The 24,562-nt window shown below is 40.9% G+C and overlaps 1 protein-coding gene and 1 pseudogene across 2 annotated transcripts in view; one reads left to right on the forward strand and one right to left on the reverse strand.

Annotated features, from left to right (window-relative positions):
* NHS (NHS actin remodeling regulator) overlaps positions 1 to 24,562 on the reverse strand; it is a 347,739-nt gene that overhangs the window by 281,018 nt on the left and 42,159 nt on the right. The window lies entirely within an intron of this gene.
* Positions 16,217 to 16,510, forward strand: LOC117028337 (60S ribosomal protein L37-like; annotated as a pseudogene).

The following is a 24,562-nucleotide window of genomic DNA, read 5'->3' on the forward strand; positions in this document are numbered from 1 at the left end:
GCCATCATCACTCTTGTCCTACCTTCCCCCAAACCACCAAAGGCAATGAGATAATTAGACCCTGCGGGAGGAGTTTTGGTGTTGGTGAAACACTGCCAGGCTGAGAGCTCTGGGGAGAAGTGATTCCTCCTTATACCCAAGAAGAAATACCTCCTGGAAAGTGGCTTCTCCTCAACTAAACCTTTCCCACTCTGTCCTGCTCTACACTGACCCCAAGCTTCAGTGTGGAAGTAAGTTCATTCTGGAAAGCTTTCAGTCCCACACACACACACACACACACACATACACACACACACACACACACACACACACACACACGGGTGGCTGGCACTCTCCTCCTGGCCTCTCTTTGAAGCTGCTACCATGTTTCCCCAAAAATAAGACCTACCCCGAAAATAAGTCCCAGTTAAGATTGTCAGCCAGATGGACTCATTTAGTACATTATGACGATGTTCCAGAAGAAGATGACATGACTGTATTTGAATAAATGTAGATTGTTGTACATGAAAAAATAAGACATCCCCTGAAAATACACCCTACTGTGTCTTTTGGAGCAAAAGTTCATATAAGACCCGGACTTACTTTGGGGGAAATACAGTATTCTAGTGATTCTTGACCTTGGCTGTTCATCAGAATCACCTGGGAAGCTTCTCTTAAAAACAAACCAAAACCAATGCCTGTACCTACCCACCCTCCCCATGCAAGATTCTGAGTTAATTGGCCAAATCTACCCAAGGTGACACCAAAGGGCAGTCAAGGCTGAGAATTACTGAGCTATTCCCTCTGCCTGACATACAGTTACCCATACCACTGCCTTGCCTTCCTTCAGCTGGCTGTCTTAGTACCCCTATTTCAGGTCTGTGTAAACGTCACTTTTTTTCCTGGAAATTTCTCTGGCTCTCCCAGACTTGCCTTGGTCTCCAGCTGTCGGCTCCCATAGCACTCTTACTTTCCCCTACATAGTCCTTAGATTATATGGAATGTGCATGTTCAGTTGCCTGTCTTCTGAAAGATGCCAGCTCCTAAAGAACATGGACTGCTTCTGGTATTCCTCACCATCATAGCCCCTGTGCCCAACACAATGCCTGACATATGGTAGATGCTTAATAGAAAACCCTTTGAATGAATAATTGACGTTGGCTGAGTCAGTGCTGGTCCCTTCCCTAGGATACACTAATAGCAATTTATTTTAAATCAAGCATTTTCCAAACCACAGTAAAATACCCTTTCTCTCCTTATGGCGACTGAAAGGGGATGGTTCCAGTTTGGTTTCTGTGGCAGAGATTGAGTAGTTTTTCACCAAACCATTTGCCTTTCCTCTGGTCATATTGCTAGACCATGTTTCCCAGCTTCCCTGTGGCTAGGTGTGGCCATGAACTGAGGCTGGCCAATGGAATGTGGGCGGCAGTGATAAACACTATTTTCAGGCCTGGCCCATAAAAACTGCCCTCTTAACTCCCCCACATTTGCTCTCTCTCTCATTCCCTGACTGCTGGTTAAATTTGGAGATCTAGTGGAGGACTCTGAGACCCTGAAGGAGGGTAGAGCCACAAGATGAAAGGAGCCTGGGTCCTTGAATGACCATGTGTAGCACAGCACCCTCCCCCATCCCCTGCCAACCACATTAGATTGTGGCATGAGTGAGAAATAAACATTTCCTGGGATAAGTTACTAAGATTTGAGGGTATTCCAGCAGTTAGCTTTACCATGGATAATGTACTTAAATTTTTTTTCACCAGTTTACCGAAATTTCAGGATAGATATAATCCATAAATTCAAAGGTGAAAGTGAGTAAAATCACCTTGACTCATTCCGTACTTCTGTTTTGATGCACATGGTTTCTTTCCACAGAATATGTGGCAACTGGTTCAGTGTAACTCAGCTCTCTACTTCTCAGCTTGGCCAAGTGTTACATGATGCTAAATAAAACAGAGAAATCTTTTCAGGTACCAGTTGGCATCTATCTCCCTTTGACCTGTCACTTGTCCCCTGGGCATCCAGGAAGGAGCCTGGCCTGCATGTGGACCAACCCTATGCTATTCTGGACCACTGGACAAGTGACTTCTTATTCTCTGTAACCAGTCATGTCCAAGAAGAGAGAGGCCTCAGCTCCCCACTAAACAACCACAGCATTCCCAACCATGAACAAAAGGAGCACAGTAACAGTGATTAACTTCAGAACCCAATGCAAATAATCCATTATTTTCAGACAGAACCAAAGGGTTTGTGTGCGCTTTTATTAAAAAAAAAAAAAAATACACACACACACAACATTTGAAGGAGTTCAAAGCAGAATGAAACCTATATATTTTCCAAAATTGTTAAACTCCAATAAAACTTTAACATCAACCTGTTCTTTGAACTGAACTCACATTTTTATTTATTACGAGTCTCTGGCTCCCACTGTCACCCACCTCTTTAACTTTTACCTTTATCACTTCCTTTAGGAAAAAAGAAAGAAAGCCACATGCCATGAAATTGTTGAAGGGATACCCTCTCTGTACACATATGTCTCTGTGTTTGCATCCAGTAAAAAACACTTGGCAATTTAATGGTTTAAGACCATCGTTTCCAAAGGGGATTAATTATTTACCAAATATTTATTGCCCCCCACGCAAGGCCTCACAGGAAATGCTGAAACAACTGACCCAGGCTCTACTTTCCAAGGGCTGACCATCTGGATAAGGGAGTTACATTTAAAGCACAATTAACTCCAATAAAGGTTAAATGTGGAAAACTCCATAAAAGGAGGTAGAGACAAAGTGTTATCAAAGCCTTGAGGAACAGTGGATTGCTCCCAGATGGGAAAATGCATTCATTCATTCATTCAACAAGTATTTATTGAGCATTTATTATATGCCAGGCACTGTGCTTGGTACTATACTCCCAGTAGTGAGCAAGACAGATATTCATGCAAGTGCTTCATAGAAGAGGTGCAATCTAAGCTGGGCCAACAACCATTAAGTAGATGGAACATAGCATAATAACAACAACAACAACAAATACAGCTAAGCACTGACTAAGTTCCTTCTGAGCGTATCACATCTGTTAACCTATTTAATCTGCCCAACAACCGCATGAGGTAGGTATTCTTATTCCCATTTTACAGAAGAAGCCACTGGGCTCCAAGAGGTTAAATTACTTTCCCGGGGTCATCCAGAGCCGGGATTAGCCCCAAGCACTCCACTTCCGTGGCCCACATTCTTATCTGCTACACCCTAAATCATGGATGGTCTTGAATTCCAGGGCAAGGAATTTCAAGCCCAGTCTTTGCCATGATCTGAGCCACTGGTACACACAGGATGAAGGCACATAAATGAAGCTTAGAGCTGAAACCTGCCCGTAGTATAAGTCAGAGAAGGCACTCCACCCAAATTCAGGTCAGTTCAACAAAGCAGGAGAAAACTATTCTGTGTGCCCCAGAACATATTGTGTTTCCCCGAAAATAAGACCGGGTCTTCTATTGATTTTTGCTCCAAAAGATGCATTAGGGCTTATGTTCAGGGGATGTCATCCTGAAAAATCATGCTAGGGCTTATTTTCCGGTTAGGGCTTATTTTCGGGGAAACACGGTAAGTGACGAAGGTTTCACTTGGCACTGCCAGTATCATGAACATCCACACCAGGGGGCCATTTATAAGTGAAATTGTGCTACAAGACCCTTTTGTCATTTTAGGAATTAAAGCCCCTAGGAAGGGGTCCTCTATAGAAAGTAGAGGTTTTTCCAGCCTAATCTGATTCTGTTTTAAAGGTAATTTCTCCTCGGTGTGACATGCTCCTCCTTACCAACACACACACACACACACACACACACACACACACACACCCCGCCCATTCCTCATGGAATAGATGAATCATTGGATTCCATCAAATGTCTTACTAAATTGTTGAGTTTAAGAAAAAGCACGGCACTTTAGTCAAGGCCCAGACACCACGCAAATAACAGATTATGAAACGAAGGATCCAATTAAAGGGGGCTGGCAACTGCAAGGCTATAACTTGGGCCATTGTTTGGGGGGTGGGGAACCTATGAAAGGCAGTTCCAGATGAGACAGGAGCTAATGGAGCTGAACAGCTGGTTTGTGTTCCCTGCAGATACAGGCTGACAGTCCATCAAGCACTCTAGGGGTTGTGTTTCACAGACGTCCCTCAAGAGAGGTTAAAAATCAAAAATCCCTAGTTTACAATCCCAGGAGTGTCGTTAGTCTCTAGAAAATAAGGCCACAAGGAACTGAAGAAAATGATCTTGTACCCATAAAAATGGCACTGCCAGGCTGAGATCCACCAATGTCTACCCTGTACTAATTTCTACCCCCTTTCCTACCTTCAAGCCTCACAGGACAATACCAGGTCAAAAATGCATAACCAGTTCCTCCAAAGATCATACGGAGTAATCATATGACCCAGCAATTCCACTCATAGGCATATAACAAAAAGAAATGAAAATATATGTTTACGCAGAAACTTGTACACAGATGGTTATAACAGCATATTTATAACAGTCAAAAGGTAGGACACACACCAGATGACTGGATAAACAAAATGTGACTATCCATACAATGAAATATTATTCACCTATAAAAAGTAATAATATACTGACACAGGCTACAACATGGATGAACCTTAAAACCATTATACTAAGTGAAGGAAGCCAGACATAAAAGGTTACATTATTGTGTGATTCTAATTTATATGACGTGTCCAGAATAGTGAAATCCATATAGACAGAAGTAGATTAGTGGTTGCCAGAGGCGAAAGGGAGGGAGAAATGGGGAGTGGCACTTAATGGGTACAGAGTTTCTTTTTGGAGTGATGAAAACGTTCTAAAATTGATTGTGGTGATGCTTGCAGGTAAAGCTCTGTGAATACACTAAAAACCACTGAACTGTATGCTTTACATGAGTGAACTATATTTCAATAAAGCTGTTATTTTTAAAATGTTATACAAGGTAAACTCTTTACTCAATAAATGTTTGGCATCCAGTAAAAAATGAAAAATGACCAAATTAAAGACAAAGAAAGACAGAGCGAGACGTGTCAGGGACCACTGCTGCTCTCTGGGTATTCAACAATGTCCAAACCTCCACCGTCTTCTGCCCTGAGCCTCTTCACGAGCTCCCTAGCCTTCAGCCAAACTAACCAAAGAGGGTGAGGGGACAAGGCAGCAAGTGCTGCAGGCCGTTCTGTAGTGGAAGGCGCGGACGCGGACGGGAGAGGAATGGGGCCAAAGGGCTCCCAAGCAGTAATGCTGAGAAGTTCTGTGCCGCCACCCTGCATTCTGACCCCAGACAGGAGAGGGCCATTTTACAATTACTAGCGTTAACAGCAACTCAGCAATAACCTGACCCCAGGACCAGAGTCAACAAGGTACCAAGGGCCACAGTTCCAGGAAGGCAGTGGAGTCTCTCTGTGCCATTTCCTTTCTGATGCATGGATCCTGGGTTTGCCTGATTGCCCCCACGTGGAGACAGCCACAGCGCCCTAATGGCTCTGCTTTCTTCCCAATCAAACATTTGCTTATGCGCCTCATTTTAAATCTTCTGATGGTCAGGACACATGCCTACTAGATGTTAAAACTCTCAGACAGAAAACAGAATGAAATTACAAGACTGGCCTCAAAACCAATAAAGTTTCCCTTCTCCAATTTTTCTGAAAGTCTTACTATTAGGTTGGTGCAAGTAATTGCGGTTTAAAAGGTTAAAACTAATTGCAAAAACTGCAATTACTTTTGCACCAACCTAATAGATTTTGATTCCCAGCAAGCCTACTCAGATGCCTTGGAATTGCCCACAGAAATACTTGACGTTACCGTGGATCAAATCTAAGGGAATTAAACATTAAAGCAGTTGGATAACATTGCAGGTGTGTGATGGTTTGCGCTATAACACACACACACACACACACACACACACACACACACACACACACAGATGTACCTTTTCTTTAATGGTCTTCAATATCCTTTCTTTAGGAACTTTCCCACTACTAAGCTGCTAGGTTAACACTGGGAGTTTCTTGCCATCCCTTCGTTCGGAATCCTATGAAAATCTCTCTGATTCCCTTAAGTGTTTGCATATTGGTTACTAATGGCAACTGTTTCCCTGTATCTACTTTGGTCACTTTTATATCCCCAATGCATGGTGCAGTACCTAATGCACAGTAGATGTTAAATAAATATTTGATAAATTCAGTTGAAGTCGGAATTCAAAAGTACACGAGGGAACAGGCCAAAGCTTTGGCTGTGGTGAACTGTGACTAAGTTTCTTTTGTTTAGCATACTTGCATGTGCGTGTGTATGCACGTGTAAATGCACACACACACAAATCCAAGGGCAGAAGGGAGATTAAAAGGCTCAAATCCAAGAATTTCCAAAAGGGTATTAACTCATTCTCCAAACTCAACGTTCTTAAACTGGGGTTCACCTACCACTGGGGTCCCCAAAGACTTTCTGGCAGATGTGGGCATATGGATAGCTTTACGAGATTCAATTTCCAGATCTTCAGCTTCCATATGTTGCCTCCCTAAAGCTAATCTGCCGGATCTGGGGTCTCCTGCTTTTCCTTACTCCTCTTTCGCAGCTTGCCCCTCCCCCTTTACTAAAGAAAGGCATATTTTGCCCACCTATCCTCAATCTTACCAGGGTGCATTATCCCACGGAGCAAAAATCTCCTGGTAGACAAACAACAGGATAACTGAAGACAGCATCAGTTTAGAGGGAGAATCCCAAGAGTAAAGCAAAGAAACCTTCAATAAGAAATAGGAAAGGCTACTGTGCCATATTTTATTCAGGCCACAAATTCATAGCACAGCTTTGTGCCTTATATATTCATCTAGCCATGCAGCTCCCCATCCATCCAAGAATCAGAACTCAGAAGGAGAAGATTAGCCAAGCACACATATTAACACATTCACTTGAATCAACAAAGTCAATTCTTTTTACTGACTAAAAGCCAGTCTGGTTTGGCTGATTGGTTTGACAATAAGAAATGGCTTCTCCAATTAGGGCATGTAACAGACCTTTTTTTCCATAAATTGAAAGGTTTTGATGAAGATATACTTAATGCATGTATATGATATACACCAGTGCTTCTCAGACTGTAATGTGCACATAAATCACCTGGAAATCTTATTAAAATGCTGATTCTGATTTAGTGGGACTACGGAAGGACTTGAGATTCTGCATTTCTAACAAGCTCCCAGGGGATGCTGATGTCGCTGGTCCGTGAATCACACTTTGAGCAATGAGAATGTACTGGAAAATACATTTTTTTCAGTGAATTAAAGTTATCATTAAAAATTCAGATATCAAATATATAACGTACAAGGGTGTACTTAATTTTAAATATAACTTCATATATATATAATATATATAAATGAAGTATTCCAACAAGAAAAGTTTGAAGACCTCTGAGTTGTGCTACTGTTGGCAGCCTGAAGCTAAGAGATTTGCAGTCAGCCTCCATTGTCAGAACTCAATTTTCCTCTGAAGTTGAATCCCAGAGCAATTTACTTCTTTTCCAGCCCTTCACATAGTTTATGCTTTTGGTGGCAGACTCAATGGCTCAGACCTTCAGGTGTGGAAATCATGGCTCCAGTCACTGAATGCAGTCAAGTTGGGATGGCAGGGTGGGTAACCAACCCGGCAAACAGTCAGCAAAGCACTCAGGATTCCTAATTCAAGAATAAATGGCCTCACAAACACAATCACAATAACAGCTGGCCTGAGTTGGCACATGTCATTGGGCAGAGAGGGCTCATCCCATGGACACGTATTTCTGCAGGTGATGAAATATGAGCCTACATGTCTTAACAGATTTTAAGCAAAATCACAAAGTTGCCACGTCTGTAGTCAGTCCCAACTCCCTATCAGCACCTCTTCCCCTTCCAGGCACCCCATAAATATGTATTTTATCCCTTCTACATTCCATTAAGTCTACCCTCAATCCCCAATATAAACTCGCATCACACTTCTTTTAAAGAATTTTGAAAAGAAAGCCTTATTTAAACATGTTTTTCAAAAATCTTCTGGACTAGCAAAAACCTATTCAAATGTATTTCCACTTTAGAGAGGTGGAAAACACACAGAGCTCTATCTGCACATCAGCCAGGCCAAGCATGCCAAGTAATCTGGGGTTATATACAGCAGACTAATCTCAAAACTGGAACTTCTTTAAGACCAGGAGGTAGCCTCATTCTGATCAAGAAAAGATAAGTCAATAATTCACCACTATGATAGACCCCTTGTAAAACAGGCACACTCATGCAGCCTTCTTTGGAGAGTGACCATGAAGGGTAATGACTGCTGCCTTGAGTACTTTGACACCTCCAGATAAAAGGAACTAATTAGTGATGATTCTCACCTGGAGTGGCCCCATTCATTCATGCTCGAGGCAGAAGTCTAGATAGAAGTGAAATTATTGGGAGACCAAGATCCGGATGAAAAAAATGAGAAAGCTTTGAAGTGTTCCAAGCCTTTAAAAGACATGACATTTCCTAGCAGCTAAGCACTCATCGAATCACAGAATGTCAGAGCTAAAAGGAAACTTAGCGATCATCTAATGATCCAAATTACTTTTATTATAATGAAGAGGAAGCTGAGGACTAGAGAGGCAAAATGACCTGCCATATAGCTTATTAGTAAAAGGAAAAAAATTATCACCCTAGCAATCTTCTGCCACACAGCCTATCTCACAGTGCTCTCTCTTAGGCTGAGTATAGTAGGTGAGAGAACAAGGGGCAGACCGCCTTTACACAAGAGGAACACACAATAAAAGCACAGCAAAGGGAGTCTCTTCCCTGTAAGCTACACGGCCCCGTAAGTGAGGCTGAGGAGATATTAGGGGTGAGGCTAACTGCCTGTGTGTGCTGGTTGAGGAGCCCTGATTTGCAGCATTTGTCAATTTCTGTGGTGTCAATACACCCACCATGGCAGATTTCAAGCTACCAACGTGATGTCACTGAAAGCAAGTTGGGGAGAGATGTCACAGTCAGCTCTTGAGGGCTGGTACAAGCTGACTCCAGCACACCATTGGAATTTCTGAGAAGTCTAAATCACTTGGGTGGAGTAACCTTTTGCCTCACAAGGGAAAAACACCCAGGTTTGTGAGAAAAATTCTAGCAGCACACTCCCTCACTCACTGAACCCTAAAGTCTCCAGTTCCAATGTCCATGGGGCCCAGAGAAAACCAAAGTTTTCAGCAGTCACTTGGTTCATCCACCCTGTATCTCTGATGACTCCAGGCAGGAGCACTGAAAGGTACAATCGACATTCCCTATTTTAATGCTCTGGGCAACCAAGCGTTCCTTTCCCAGCAGCAATGGGATCCAGTTTCCAAGGTGATGCATGAGCTCAGAACTCCATCTTTGCCAATGTCAGTGGAGGTGCTTGCATTCAGCTGTGGGCAGTCCAAGCAGGTCTCCTAAGCAGGAGTGAAAACATGAAAAACCAAATTCCCCCTCAATTTCCTTGTGCTAGAAAAACTCCAAGATTAGGGGCAGCAAGTCATCAGGGAAAGTTCTTAGCCTGTTCTTTCTCTTTGCCAAACATTGATTGGCTAATAAAGAAAAAACTAGTATAGAAACAAAGGTGGCTGACGACATCGAGGGTCTGCAGCAATTCCTCTACATCGTTCTGACAGCTAACAAATGGAAATAGCTCTTAGGGAGCATGTTTAAGAAACAGCTGGAATATGTAACAGACATTTTTCTGCAAGTTTGACAGGTTGAGCTCCATCACGGTTGAGCTACACTCACCGGACACCAATCGGAATGAACTCTGCCATTCCTAGGAAGGTTGCCAAGAGGTCTTTGAAGAGAAGGGAATCCAGGGCCTCGATTTTAGGAATGGAGGAGAATAAATACCAGAAAGATCATAAGCAGACCTGATTTAAAGAGAAAGACCTACAAATGCCAGTCTCTCCCTAGCTTCTTGACCCTACGATGTGCCTCACTAAAATGACATAGGCACAACCCTATCCAGAGGGTCACTTGGGGGGGAGATCCTACCACATGTCGCCTATTGGTCTTTAGTCTCATTCCCCCCCACATATTTGATAAAGTCAACAAATGCAAGTTACTGAAAGATAAAGAATATACAAGATACGTTTGCCTCACACAAGGATTCTCTTTAAGCATCATTTAAGTGAAAAACTCCCATGGGGCCCCTAAAATAACCTGATTTACCAAAATCTGGTTTGCCCTTGGTGTTTCAGGAGCATGTCCATTCTCTAAAGCCAGGCGGTTTTTAAAATTTGTTTTATTATTATTAGTTTCAGGTGCACAAAACAACATAATGATTAGACATTTACACCCCTCACAAAGTGATAACCCCCCTCCCAGTCTACTACCCCTGACATAGTATATAGTTGTTACAATACCATTGACTATATTCTCTGTGATATACTTTACATCCCGTGACTATAATTAAATATATGTATTTAATTATATAGTTTAAATATATATAATATATGTATTTAAATATACATATATATTTAATTACAGTTGACATTCGATATTATTCTACATCAACTACAGGTATCCAGCACAGTTGTCAGGCATCTACACAATCTATAAAGTGACCCAGGAGAGGAATTGCTATGTCATAAGATAGTTCCATTTTCAATTTTTTGAGATACCTCCATACTGTTTTCCATAGTGGCTGCACCAATCTGCAATCCCACCAACAGTGCACGAGGGTTCCTTTTCTCCACATCCTCGCCAACACTTGTTGTTTCTTGATTTATTGATGATAGCCATTCTGACCGAGGTGAGGTGATATCTCACGGTGGTTTTAACTTGCATTTCTCTGATGATCAGAGACGTTGAGCATCTTTTCATATGTCTATTGGCCATCTGTATGTCCTCTTTGGAGAAATGTTGCTTCATGTCCTCTGCCCATTTTTAAATCGGGTTGTTTTGTTTTTTATTTTGTGTGTGTGTGTGTGTGTGTGTGTGTGTGTGTGTTGAGTTGTATGAGCTTTCTTTTATATAAATTTTGGATATTAACCCCTTACCAGATGTATCATTGGAAATATCTTCTCTCATTCGGTAGGATGTCTTTTTGTTTTGTTGATGGTTTCCTTTGCTGTGAAAAAACTTTTTAGTTTGATATAGTCCCATTTGTTTATTTTTTCTTTTGCATCCCTTGCGTAAGTGAAATAAGTCAGACTGAGAAAGACAATTACCATATGATCTCACTTATATATAGAATCAAAAGAACAGAATGAGCAAACAAAACAGAAATAGATTCAGAGATACAGAGCAAGGTGGATTTTAAAATCAATGACCACAGAAACTTCTCAAAAGAATTAGACAGAATTTTTAAGATTAAAAGATTCAAATCAACAAATGATTGAATACTCCTGGTACTATTATTTTTCTTCTTTATTACAAACAATAACATGTCTAGAAAAGATCCTAAGAAGGCTGCAAGATCTATAGAAGCCACCAGTGCAATAGTAGGTAGACATGCTTCTCAACAAAGCCCTGCATCCCTCTCACTGTGAGCTCCGTTCTAATACACAAACCTCAGGGAAGCAAAAGATGAATTGATGAGTTGCAATCAGCATGCATACTCATGGAATCCCTCTTCTAAATCTGGGCTGGGAAAGGGAAACTCACCTCATGAAAGACATAATCGGAAGGCATGACAGCCTTGAGGAGCAAGCTACTGCTAAGACAGTGGAAGTTCTATTCCTGCTGTAAAAGTGAGGAGAACGCAGAACGTTTTACTCCCAGCTTCTCTCTCCCTTGCAGTCTTCTCATCTGTCATAACGTCAAAAATGACCTCCATCTCAAGAAATCCTTCCATCTCAAGGCCATCTCACAGGACCTCCCTTAACCCCACTTCCTCTCTCCACCACAAAGTAAATTCAGCTCACCCTGGAAAACCACCAGGCTTGATAATTAATACATTCTGAGCTAAAGATCTTCAGAAGTCATGCCAATTGATAAGCTAAATTAGTACCAAGGCATAAAATAAAGTGGCACTGTCTTTGTTCTACATTGATTAGCACATTGTCCAGCCCACCAAGAAAGCACTTTGCTCCATGAAACACACTTCAACGTCAAGAAAAACACAACTGCTGAAAAGGGACAACGAAGAAACTAAGGATACTTCCAGCAGGCACTTGCTGCCTTCCTTTAATACTACTTAGCACTTCCACAAGCCTTTTCATCTTCAAAGCACTTGAGGAACATTAGCTAATTAATCCTCCCAACAGCCCTGCAAGGTGAGGAAGGATTATCTCCATTTCACAGATGGAGAAATGAAATATTTTGAACACAGGCATAAAACCCAGTGACAGACAGAATTGCCAGAAACTGGGCTGGGTTCCTTCCCGGTGTCTTTGATGCCCACCCAAGCCTGCCAAGGTATCTCATCCCCAACCTGAGCACTGCCAAAGGCTCCCAACCAGGAGGCAGCCGAGCAGACAGAGGGCCAGAGGCAAGACAAACCAGGCTCTCATGCTAACTCTTCCAAGTCTATAATTAACTCATGATTTCACCATACTGTCTGGTTAGGGGAGGTCCTTCGTGAAAGTTGGATGAAGGAGGAGGAGATGCCTTCTCAAGTCATCTTCTGAGCAATGATTCTAATATCCCTCTCTATAATATATCTCTACTCTGATTGATATTTTACACCAATGCGGAAGACAGCACATGCAATGATAAACAACCACCTTAAATCCTACCTGGAACCAAGGCAGGTTTTAAACAAATACATGAAAAGCCATTGGCATGTTGCTTTTATTATTCAAGTTTTCTCATATTTTAGAACACTACTTTCTCTGATCAAACCCCAGCTGCAAATGCCCGTTAGAAGCCTGGTCAAAACCTCATAATGAAATACAGTATAGGAACTTCATGCCTACTCCAGGGCTGTTACTCAAGGCATAATGCCAAACTGTGGAGGTCTTAGAAGTTCTTGAATTCTCAAAAGCTCTAAAAATCACTTGGAGATTTGGAATGTCAACAGATTCTTCAGAATCGCCACTTTTAAGTTTGACCATTTGCCCTGTCAATAGCTACCATGAAAGCTTACCAGTTCTTGCCTTCATGCTTTCTTTCATACTGTTCTCTACCCCCAGAAATGAAATTTGTGTGCTTTGCACATCCAGGTACATAACAAAAGGAGAATTTGAATGAGAAAAACACAGTAAGTATTCAAAAAGGTGTATGAACTGAAATGTAGGAAGCAGTAGCAGTATATTTAGAACAATGGTTTTCAACCGAAGGTGATTCTAGTAATGTCTGGATACATTTTTGGTTGTCATGGGGGGGACAGTCCGGGGGGGGTGGATGCTACGGGTACCTAGTGGATAGAGGCCAAGGAGGCTGCTAAACATCCCACAGTGCACAGAACAGCCCCCACCACAAAGAATTACCCAGCCCCAAGTGTCAATAGTGCTAAGGGTGAGAAACTGGATTAGAAGAGAACCATCTAGATGAAGCACACACTGAGCACATACTAAGTGGGTTTTCAATAAAAACTGACAGATTGATGGACTGAATCATTAGCTGCCTCTATCACTGGGGCCAATCCCTGTTGTCAAAACAAAACAAAGATGTCAGACAAACCCAACTAAGAGCAATTCAGGTAGCAATTTCACTTTCTTAGAACCCAGGCAGAAACCTTGATAATTTTGTCTGTAAATAAAAGCACAAAGTTTATTTACTTTAAATGAATTGTGAGATAGTTGGTGGCAGGGATCGTGTCTTATACTTCGTTTATCCCCAGTGATTCTGGGAACATAGTAAGTGTAAAAAAATTTTGTTAATTAATTGATGATCGTGGACCTCAGGGGCAAAAGGCCAAATATAAATGGAAAAATAGAATATTTTAGCTCAATCCTATTATGGTTTTAAGATAACACACCCAGGGAAGTTTCTGGTCAAAAATCAGTCATTATATAAAATACAATACAGCAATCCAAACAAACAAACAGAACAGCTCCTCAATACACAACAACATAGATGAATAACACAGGCATAATATTCATCAAAAGAAGCCATGACACAAAAGATACATACTGTATGATTTCATTTGTATGAACTTCAAAAATAAGTGAAATGAATCAATGATAGAGTTAAGAATAGCAGTTACTGCTGTGGGAGGTAGGGTATGACTACTGACTGAAAAGGGGCACAAGAGAGCTTTCTGGAACACTGGAAATGTTCTATATCTGGATCTGATTGGGGGTCAGATGTGTGTGTACACACACAAAAATCTGTCAAGCCGTACACTTAAGGTTTGTTCACATTCCTGTATGTCAGTTGTATCTCTTTTTTAAAAAGAAAACATTAATTAAAAACACAAAGTACAAAAATGAAAAAATCAGTCACAGTAGAAAAGTTTAAAACTATGGTTTTAAACAGGTAGGCTTATGTTAACAAGGCTCTTTCCAATAGTAAATATTCACAGCTTTCATCCAAATTTCAGCTCCAAGAGTTATCTTCTTTCTTAATTAAAATGCAAATATAGACTTGATGGCTAGAAAACAAGGCAGGAAAAAATGACTCTCTCAGCTAGAAAGAACACACTAACTTATTTCCAGTTCAAACAATGAAATTAAGTCCGTGTCTGACAGACCAGGTCTGTCTCCAAGACCCAGGCCAGCAACACACACACACACACACACACACACACACACACACACACACACACACCTGCCTTTGATGTGGCTTCCTGGGGCAACTCATAACAGGAATAACAGTACTTAAAAATCTAAACAGTTGCATTTCATAATTAAGAAACCACTGCTACCTCTGCCCTCTCCCTCCCAAGAAACAAAAATCATTAGTTTCCTGCTACTGAAAAAAAAAAAAAAAAGACACAAGTGTTTTTAGAACCATTCAATTCTCAGCTATGTCCCCCTCCTGGATTCCCACATTCCAATAGCCCCTTAATTCCATGTAATACCTGCCTCTACATTTCTTATTTCCATTTTAAAAACATACCTTTATAGAAATGCTATACCTGCAAATAAGAAATCAGGAGAGTACAGGAAGAAAATATTCAGTTTCCAAAGTAGAACCTAGCATTGTCTTTTAAAACAGTAAGTATTAAAGAATGCCCAGTACACATTTACTGTGATTAGACCACTGTGCATGAAGAATGCTTTTTCTACCAGGAAATTCAAAATCTTTATAAAGAATTTTTTATTGCTTTTTTTAAAATTAAAGTTTATTGAGGTGACATTGTTAGTAAAGTTACATAGGTTTCAAGTGTACAATTCTGTAATACATCATCTATATATCATGTTGTGTCTTCGCCACCCAGAGTCAGTTCTCCTCCCATCGCCATATATTTGATCCCCTTTACCTTCATCTACCATTCCTCTCCCCCCTTTCCCTCTGTAGCTTGTCTCCCCACTCAGATTTTGAGCTTCTAGAGGACAGGGATTTTGTCCTCTGTCTATTTTGTTCCCCTAGTTTGTCAACTTTATATTTAAAATGCCAAGACATGTGCCAAGACCATCATAGACCTTCAGCATCTGTCTGGTGAATGATGGGTGGATGGGTAAATGAATAGATGGGGAGAGGGAGGGATAAGGGGTAGGGGAAGAGATGGATGGGGAGAGGGAGAAATGAAAGGATGGATGGGTAGATGGATGGATGAAGAGATGGGTAGATGAATGCATGGGTGGGTGGAAGAGTAGATGGGGCATGAGAAGGTGAAAGTCAGGTTAATGGATGAATGAACAAAGTACTAGCAAATCGATTACATGCTTTGGCAAATTATTTTTAGATTCTCAAATTGTTTTTATTAGACTTCTACTTATAATATCTCTCCGAGTCAGGTTCATAGTATGTTCTCAGTTAATACTTATCAATTAAAACAATTAAAATGTAACCTCATTTTACAAAAGGGAAGGAATGAGCAGATTGCATACTGACATAGAATACTATGGCATACAGAAGTTAAAGAAATAGTCTATAGGCACCATTCAGTTTCCAGATTTGTTGAAGAAAACCAAAGTTAATACAACAGAAATCTATAAATCCATGAATAAGGTGTACATGGATAAGGTGTACATGGATTTGCTCCCAACATCTAGAAATATCGGGAAAGATTTACAGAATTACTTACTCCAAAAGTGTGTATAAGCAAGACACTTTAGCGATTCAAAACTATGAGTGTCTAGGAAAGAAGCTATCACAAACCTCACCTTTGAAAGTGACATCAGGGCTCTTTGGTCTTGGCCGCAGAAGTGCGATGACGAAGGGAATGTCATCATTCAGAAAGCATCACAATAAGCCGCACATGCTATGCTGCCTCTGTGGCTCTAAGGCCTACCATGTCGAGAAGTCTACCTGTGACAAATGTGGCTACCCTGCCAAGCGGAAGAGAAAGTATCACTGGAATACCGAGGCTAAAAGATGAAATACCACCGGGACTGGTCGAATGAGGCACCTAAAACTTATACACCACAGATTCAGGCATGGATTCCATGAAGCAACAACAGCTAAACCCAAGAGGGTAGTTGTTGCAGCATCCAGTTCCTCTTAAGAATTTCAATGATTAGTTGCACAATAAAGTTTTTGAATTTAAAAAACAACAACAACAAAAACAAGTGATATTCAGGGAACAATTTTAGCTTTTCATGGCTGGTTCATGGCAGAACCCAGGGCTGTGTGGGTTGTGTACATGACTAATCATTTCTCATTTTCTAGACCTTCTAACCCAGTATTCTTTATAAACGAAATCTAGAGATATTTTTTCTATCACAAACATGTGCACAAACATGGACACATGGACACATACATGTGGTGCATAAAACATCAAACCAACTTTAAGCAACATTACACAATCTTCAGCAGTCCAGAACAAATACCACCCAGGTTTCCCACAGATATTAAAGACAACAGTTATTTTCTTTTCATGTTTTCTACCTGTGCATTTTGTCTACATTTCTGTTTTCACTTCAAGCCAGAAATGATAGTCGTCCAAAAGCTTTAATGTTATTATTCTGAGAAACACACTAGGTTGTGGAAATTTATGTCCAAGATCAGAAGGTCCACTTGAAAAAGAAAAAAGTTTCAATACAGAATTTTAATACAAACCAAAGTTAATTTCAGAATCCAATTTTGAAATGTTCCTGGTACTGATGGCGAGCCATTGAAGATTTTAAACAAAAGATCTGCCCATAAGAAGAACCATGCCCTTTAGATTTCCAGGCTCCACACTAAAAAGGGAACATTCTGTTTATAAAAATCTATAGCAAAGCTTGCTGGTTTTAAGATCCATTGATCAAAGGAAAGGATCTATGTTAAACCATAAAGACGCTAAGATAAAACCGCAACAAAAATATTTACAGCAGAATAATCCCGTTTATTCGTGGTCCTATCCACAAATATATTTACATGAACCAAAAAAAGAGGTATCTGCTCTGAGAGTCTTAGCTGTGAAACAGATTTACCAGTCACCAGCCTGACCATCAATATTCTCCTCTATTTGCTCTTTGCTGTTAAGAGTTGCTTTCTTTTCCTCCTCCTCCCCCCCTCCCTCTCCCTCCCTCCTCTGACTTTCTCTTCCCTTTACTTCAGTATCAGATGGGCTGGACGAACAGCATCACAAAGGTAAGCCTTGGGGAAAATATGCTTGGAGGGACCCTTGGCCCATGAAAATTTATCATGGGCTCCAATGTCACACAGAGATTTAAGGACTAACACATCCTCAAAGGATAGAGATTGTTCTTTTCTACAAAATCATCTTAACATGGCAGAAGTTGAGGGAATTTCTAAGCCTCCTCGGCATTGAATTGAGGGCAGCCACGTATAAGGAGAAAGGAAGTATGGGGTCCTGACATTGGATTTGAGGTGCTCTGGGCACAAGGAGCACTTCCTGGGAGGTGGGGGGCAGAGCACCCTAGAAGGGAGGGGCAAGGAAGAGCCAGCCCCTGCCAAGGTGATGAAGAGGTCATCTCTACACTCCCAACCTTTTTTTTTTTTAAACCAGCAACAATGAAAAGACACCAGCCTTCCAAGAATGAATGAATTCTTAGAATACACCATCTTTCTTTCTTGTAATATTAAGGCCTGAACACATACATTTGCAATTCACCTCATCCTTATTTATCTTTTCTTTTTGCATTGATTTATTGTTGCTTAGCTTTGTCAGGAAGAGTCCTTGATGTACAAGAACAGGATGTAACCTTCCAAATATTCTGTGGTGAAATCAACAGCCTCCATGCTTAAGTAGAGATTTGAGCCGCCCCAAGATTAATAATAAATAACGAAGCCCATGCTTTTGTAGGACTTGGCAATTTTCGAATTCTTTTGTGCAAGTGCTCTTGGGTGGCATGCATGATCCGGACCAGAGTTGCTTAAAATGAGGAATTTGCGAATGTGGCTGCAAAGAGAGGCTATCCCTGACAAAACAGAAAAACTGCAAAATTAACCACAGACAGGAGGACGTTGATGTACAAAATCCATAGCCTCTTATTCCTCATCCAAATGCAATCACTAGAGTGGTTCACAGAATAATCTGCAGCCCTATTATAAAATAAGCAAATATCTTGACCACACTGTCACTTCTACAAATATATTTGTAATGCCCAGTTCTGACTGTTTTGATCAACACAATGCCAAAAAGGTGCAGTAATCCTCTCTGGAAAAATTCATCTTTCTCGGATAATGTTTAATCATTGTAAATGAGGAAATGAACCATGGAAGCCAGAAGTAAGGAAAAGTATTGCTAAAACTTGGATTTTTGTATTGAATTTTATTTTACTTGTGGCAGCCTGAAGAGTTTCATCATAAATATTTGTGGTTAACATGAAAATAAATTGATTCTAATACCATCACCCATTCTCAGTATGTTTGCTCCTGCTCTACATCCCTTCACATGCTTTATATAATTCCAAAAAATTGCGGAAGAAAATATTTTAAGATGAAATCATTGCTGAATATTCACTATTCAAAAGTGGAGACTTTGCATGTGAATTTAAAAATCTGTAATTTAAAAAAATATGTTTTTATAAATTCTATATTGTCTATGGCTTCCTTCTCTCTATAAGGCAGACTTGAGTAGTCGTAACAAAGACTAAATGTCTCACAACGCTGAAAATATTTATTATCTGGCCTTTTACAGAAAAAGTTTGCTGATCCCTGGTATGTAATAACTCAATGAAAAATAATCTTAATTTGTGCATTTTAAAAACTGAGAGTATGTGTTTGTGTGTGTGTGTGTGTGTTCTGAAATTCACATAGACCCACAAATCTTAGTAAAATACAGAAGCATTGTGTCATCTCATAACAATATTGGGTATTTGTCCAGAAGACCGATAAAGAGGATAAATATACTTATCTTGGTATTTCTTGAAGGGAACATCCCCTCTTCCAATGCTCATTTCCAGACAACTATGACTTTTGTAATTAGACAACACCACCAAGTCGAAGTAATTTTCCCTGTCTCTTTCTGTCTCTGTCTCTGTCTCTGTCTCTGTCTCTCTCTCTCTCTCTCTCTCTCTCTCACACACACACACACACACTCAGACACACACACACACACACACACACACACACACACACAATTCCTCATTTTCCTCATGGGCCCCGTCCACTCATTAAGTAAATATTTACTGAACACCTTCTGGATGCCAGGCAGTACGCTGGGCCCCGAGAATCTAAGCAGAATAAGACACGGCTCCCACCTTCACTGGGCTGGCAGTGGACTGCAACAGATATGTAATAAACGATTATGGTCCCATGTGGTTAAGTATTTATTATTAATCTTGGTTCAGAGGAACATCTATAAACTATGAAAATATTTTGACTGCAAAATGGATGAGCCAGCAGATGAAGAAGTTAGGGAAGACTTCACAGAGGAAGTGACATTTGGCTTGGGGTTTGAAGTCTGAGTAGGAGTTGTTTCCAGTAAAGAAAAGAAAGGGGTATGTGAAGCAGCAGGAACAGCATATGCAGTGAAGTGAAACAACCATGGCAGGTCGGGGGGGAGTGAGAGGTGTAAAAGGATGAGCTAGAAAGTGGGCTGGGGTCAGACCCATGCCTTACTAAGGAGTTGGGACTTTATCTTTAAAGGTGGGGACTATAGGTTTTCTTAAGCAGAAAGATTTCTGTTTTAAGATGATAATGTTGGATGAGGGGGTGGTGGGAGGATGGGGGTGATGGGGACAGACTGAAAGCAACATCTTCCCAAATTTACCAGCGTATGTCTACGCACGAGTCCTCCCCAGGCACACCAAATGCACAGGACCTCTGTAAATGGAAGGATATCCTAATTCCGGTGTGAACTGAAGAAAGAGTTCACGCAATCTGTTCGTTGGAAAATACTAAACAGTCATGGCATGCCAATTTTACTTCATAAGAGGCAAAAAAGAAAAGAAAAGAAAAAAAGAACAACCCTTCCTCTCTCTGTTGCTCGTGTGTGTGAAAATCCCCAGTATCCAGAGCAGAGCCCTGCAAATGGCAATGGAAGTACACAGAAATGCTACAGTTACCAGCTTTTGTACTTGAGGCCAAAAAAGAATGAAGACTCTGTTTCCAAGCCCAGAAACATTGATTATTACAATATCCTGATCATAGCCCAGACATCTCCAACTTGTGGAATGTTTGCTCCATACTCTCCTCTCAGAAATGCCTCCTGATTACAGAATTCTTGCAAAAGTGAAATAATTCCAGCTACTGTTTTTGCCATAAAAGGGACCACTGTGCTTCTGCTACTTTCCCCCAGCATGTTTCTGTAGGTGGTCATTTCAACAATAAAGGAAGTTCAAGGGTTCAAACAGATTTCCACTGTTACAGCCCAAAAATCTGAGGTTTTTTCAAGGAAGTCCCCCCTACCGAGCAATTATGCTTGAATTCAAGGCTGGCTCTTTCTTACCAAAGCTGTGGGGAGAGGAGGGCAGAGGGGAGAGGGGTAAGGAACTGGGGGAGGGAAGAGGAGAAGATAAGGGACTAAAGAAATCAGAGCACTCAATCAGAAGTAAATGGTTGCAAGCAGCCATCTGATACCATGGAGACTCAGGAAGGGGGGGTGTCGAGAGGAGTCTGGGGGATTGTTTCATTCCCTACTCTTACTCCTGGTGAGTTTTTACTCTGATGAATCGATACACGTAGGGGAAAAAAGGCCTACTGGGGCCATATGGGGACTATAGCATGCCCCAGGGGACATATTTAGAAGGTGCTAGAAGGAGCCAGGTGGAGCTGTAGTGTCCAGCAGGGAACACGTGCTAGTTCATGGTGCAGTCTTGTGATCACCACACTGCTCAGCCCTCCCCAGCCAGGTCTCCACCCTTATGTGATGTCCCATGACCTCCCCAGGGCAGGGAAGGCCCACTCACAAGATGCCAGCGCCACCCCTTCCAGCGTTACCAAGGGCAACAGAGAACTGCTGCTTCACCATTTTCTCTTCTGCTTTTCTGTCCCCCATTCCTGAAAGGCCTATGAGTGAAGGTGACTCCAAAGATACATGGGGACGGTAAGGGCCTTCCTTGCTTCTCCACCCTCAATCTCTCATCTCTCTTTCCTCTGCCTCAGAATGTGTTTGTGTGTGTGTGTGTGTGTGTGTGTGTGTGTGTGTGTGTGTCTTCCTCTCTGTGTTGCCCATCACAATGGTGACATTCGTTATCCTCACCATTTTCATGGAGTGTATTCATAAAAACTTCAGAGGCTAGAAAAGTCCTCATTTCCGTTTTCCCCTTCTGCTAAAATTGCTGAGACTCCAGCCACCCAGTCGCCCACCTCCCAGCTCTCAGTGGAGACCTTTCACGAAAGCTGCTAGGGTGCCATTTCCTTGCCACTGCTAATGAGTACACCGCGAGTAACCACTTAGAGAAAACAGGCCCAGCCAAGAAGAGGAATTCTTTTAAATGTATTACCCAATTATTTCACCAAGGGGGGGGGGAGAAATATTATGAAATAAAAACCTTGAAAACCCACATATTTTTAAGAGCAAACTGCACATGAAGGCACACCACTGACTATGATTAAAGTGACTGAAATATCACAGTAACACTCATGAACGCACGTGCTAATGGAATTTATGAATGCACAACTGCACCTCGAGCCACAGATTCGTCTCTGTCCTTCCCCCCTCAGGTGATTTTTACATGTTTGCTTGCTGCTGCCTTGTACTAAGGATCTGTTCATTTTACAGAGAAGCAGACTAAGGTTAAGAGAATGTGTGTGGTTTTACAGAGGTTCTGCGATCAAATGCACAGAGGGCAATGAGGGAAAAAATTCTCTACTGGTCACTGCCTGAGCCAATTCCCCCCTAGTAAAACCTGGTGGATTAAAAGCCCAGAAGAACTAGCCCGGACACCAAATGGTGTTAATATTACAAAAGGATGAGTCAGTGTCATACTGTGTACCTTTCCATGCCTGCAGTGTGGATGTGGGGTACATCATAAAGGAACTGAGTAGATCGGTTAAAAAAGAGAGAAAGAAAATGTTTCCCCAGGTTTCCCAAGGTTAAGAAGTGTCTAACTGTATTTATTTGGATTTTGCTAACATGAATAAGCCCCGTGATGAAGAGATTATTCTGTTTCTATATGACTTTTGACATTTTTTTTTGGGGGGGAGACTCAAAAGGGTCTATATTGTCTCTTTTTTGTTTTTGACAAGTTGGGTGTGCTTTGTGCTGCCTTAGAAAGCTAACATGGTTTCTGTTATGGTTGAAGGTAGGGAGAGGGGGCAGAATACTTTTTCCTATAGGTAGGTAATCTCAAGAAAAGTCTTTGGGAAAATAAAACGTGATTGCTTCGAAATAAAATGTAAACAATATCTGCATTTTTTTCATTTGCATTTCTAAACTTATGTGCCCTGCTATCATTTAGCTAAATGAAAATCATCACTTTAACTTAAATTCTTCCCATTTAGGAAAGACCAATTATTTCTTTGAAACAAAAATATAAAGGAAAGATATGTTTAGCCCAAGAGTCAGGAAGTAAGACCTTCAGCCTAAATGTCTACAAGACAGAGCTTCTCAAATAAAAGGCAAGACCCAGTGACAAAAGGCCACGGCTCTTGTCTGACTGCCTGAATCTCACAAGAAGTGCTCCTGCAGGCTGATCCCACATGTATTCAAAATAGAAGAGTCATTTTTTTTTCTATGCTTATCAACTCCTTTTGGTATGACTTTTGAAAGTGTCTATCCTTTCAACCTTTCCAGTGTAAAAGGTTTAATAAAGAGTGATAGTTCCCCTGAGGATAAACAGGTGAGCAGATAGTAAAAGCCAGATTTATCATCCCAATAAATCCACTTCTCAAAACAAACTCCTTATTATTTGGAAAAGCATTGTTCTTTCCCATTTCTGGGCAAATGATTAGTTGTGTTTTGTTTTTTGTTTTTTTTCTGGGAAGAAATCAAAGTATTTTTAATACAGTCTGAAAAGAGTGATCAATCTGACCAAACCTGTAGTTTCATTTCAATTAATGCTTAGTTGAAAACTGCAGAAAGACATCAATAGAGAATGACTCATAGAAAATTTGACTTTTTTTTAAAAAAAAAAGGCCACGTGAATAGCATCATCACTAAAGAGTATTAATTAAGCGGCCCATATGATCATGATGCAATGGACTTGAGAGGAGTACAGGGGTTCAGATCAAGCTACCTCAAGATATGCTTCTCTGGTATACGAATTATTTTGAGTTAAAGGCAATTTTAGCTTCAAGCTCAAGAGAAACTTCTGTCCCCCCCCTTTAACTACCTAGAAGAACTTGAATAAGGGGCCTGGCCCATAATGAGAGGTTATCATGGATAATCTCTTGTTGACCCACTATAGGGCAGGGCAAATTTATTTACTAAACATCTGCTCTTCTTATCCTCCTGCAATGACTCTTTGAAGCCCCCCAGGTACACTATTACCTCATCCCTAGCTCGGGATGCCTTATATACCTCAATCCCTCTTTCTACTGAATCTCTTCTGCATGTGGGGTCTCTGACTCTCTCATGTATGCAGGGCTCCTGCACATATGTACATATTAGATTTGGTTATCTTCTCTTGCTACTATGTCTTATGTCTATTTGATTATTAGACCAGCCAAAAGAACCTTGAGGGTAGAGGAAAGTTTGCTCCTCCCCCACAGGAGAAAAGACAACAATGACAACACTGCATAAGCTTTAGTTGGATAAGCTAGCCACAATCCCAGAAAGAATCAGAATATTTATTTAGAAAACGGAGCACATTTGTTTACTGTAAGACAAAATTACAAATACAGGAATTCTTGTAGACTGATCTGAAGAAATGCATATAAACAGTCCCTCTCATCCTTGTGTGTGTGTGCATGCCTTCACACACACATTTTTGAACACATGCATGTGCTAAATATATAGCTAGTCACACATTCAACTAGGTACCATATGTAAATTGTTTTTCAATTAGGCTATAGTTTAAAAGCTACATATTTAAGATCAGAGGATGAAAACTTTAGCCCACAAACCAAACTGACCTATCATCTGTTTTTATACATAAAGTTTTATTGGAATACAGCCCTGCACGCTCATTTACATATTGTCCGTGGCTGCTTTCACATTTACAATGACAAAGTGGAGCAGTTGCAACAGAGACTGTAGAGCCTGCAAAACTATACAATCTGA

Source organism: Rhinolophus ferrumequinum, chromosome X (genome assembly GCF_004115265.2).
Source record: "Rhinolophus ferrumequinum isolate MPI-CBG mRhiFer1 chromosome X, mRhiFer1_v1.p, whole genome shotgun sequence".
NCBI lineage: Eukaryota > Metazoa > Chordata > Mammalia > Chiroptera > Rhinolophidae > Rhinolophus > Rhinolophus ferrumequinum.